Source organism: Dioscorea cayenensis, chromosome 20, assembly GCF_009730915.1.
Source record: "Dioscorea cayenensis subsp. rotundata cultivar TDr96_F1 chromosome 20, TDr96_F1_v2_PseudoChromosome.rev07_lg8_w22 25.fasta, whole genome shotgun sequence".
NCBI lineage: Eukaryota > Viridiplantae > Streptophyta > Magnoliopsida > Dioscoreales > Dioscoreaceae > Dioscorea > Dioscorea cayenensis.
In genome coordinates this window covers 24,973,450-24,974,470 of record NC_052490.1, presented here as the reverse complement: position 1 = coordinate 24,974,470, position 1,021 = coordinate 24,973,450, and positions in this window count along the sequence as shown.

Below are 1,021 nucleotides of genomic sequence, written 5' to 3'. Positions count from 1 at the left end.
GAAAGAAAAGGTTTAGGATTTTTTGATTGAAAAATTGGAGCCATTCCAAAAAGTAAACAATGGATTAGAGGATTATGGTTTTGATTCAAAACCAATAAATAACGTACATGAAGGAAAGAAAAACATAGTATTAGATAAATAGGTTGGATTCGAAAAAGAAAACATAGGATTAAGCGTTAGGCATTGTCTATTTTCTAATCAAAACCCCTAATCATAAGATGTCCTATTTTTCAATTAAAGCCCTAATCCTATTTTCTTTCCGGTACGTCTCATATTTTTTAATAAAAACCCTAACCTATGTTTTTTATTGGGAATATCTTCTATGATTCAATCAAAACCATTATCCTATTTTTGTTTTTTTTAAATGTCTCCTATCTTTCAATCAATACCCGAATCGTATGTTCTAAGAAAAAGGACACATTTTGAAAAGAAAAAAATATTACTAATAATATCTTTCAATCAAAACCTGAATCCTTTGTTTTCTTTTCAACATGTATCATATTTTCTAATCACAGTCCTAATTATGTTTTTGGAATGTCTACTATTTTTGAAACAAAACAACAATCCTATGTTTTCTTTATAGTGTGTCATATTTTTCGGCAAAAACCCTAATCCTATATTTTCTTTTCACGTAATGTATTTTTGAATCAAAACAATAATCCTATGTTTTCTTTATGTAATGTCTCATATTTTTCTAGCAAAACCCTAATCCTATTGTTTCTTTTTAGAATGGCTCATATTTTTCAATCAAAAACCCTAATCTTTATGTGGGAATATCTCTATTTTTAATCAAAAATCCTAATCCAATGATTTCTTTTTGGAAATGTCTCCTATTTTTGTTTTTAACCAAAACATGTCCATAAGCTTTTTCTTATAGTAATGTATCCTTTTTCAATCAAAACCCTAATCCCATGTTTTTATTTTTGTAATGTCTCATATTTTTCAATAAAATAATAATCTTATGCTCTTTTTCTAATGTCTTATTTATATGTTTTGAATCAAAATCACAATGCTATGTTTT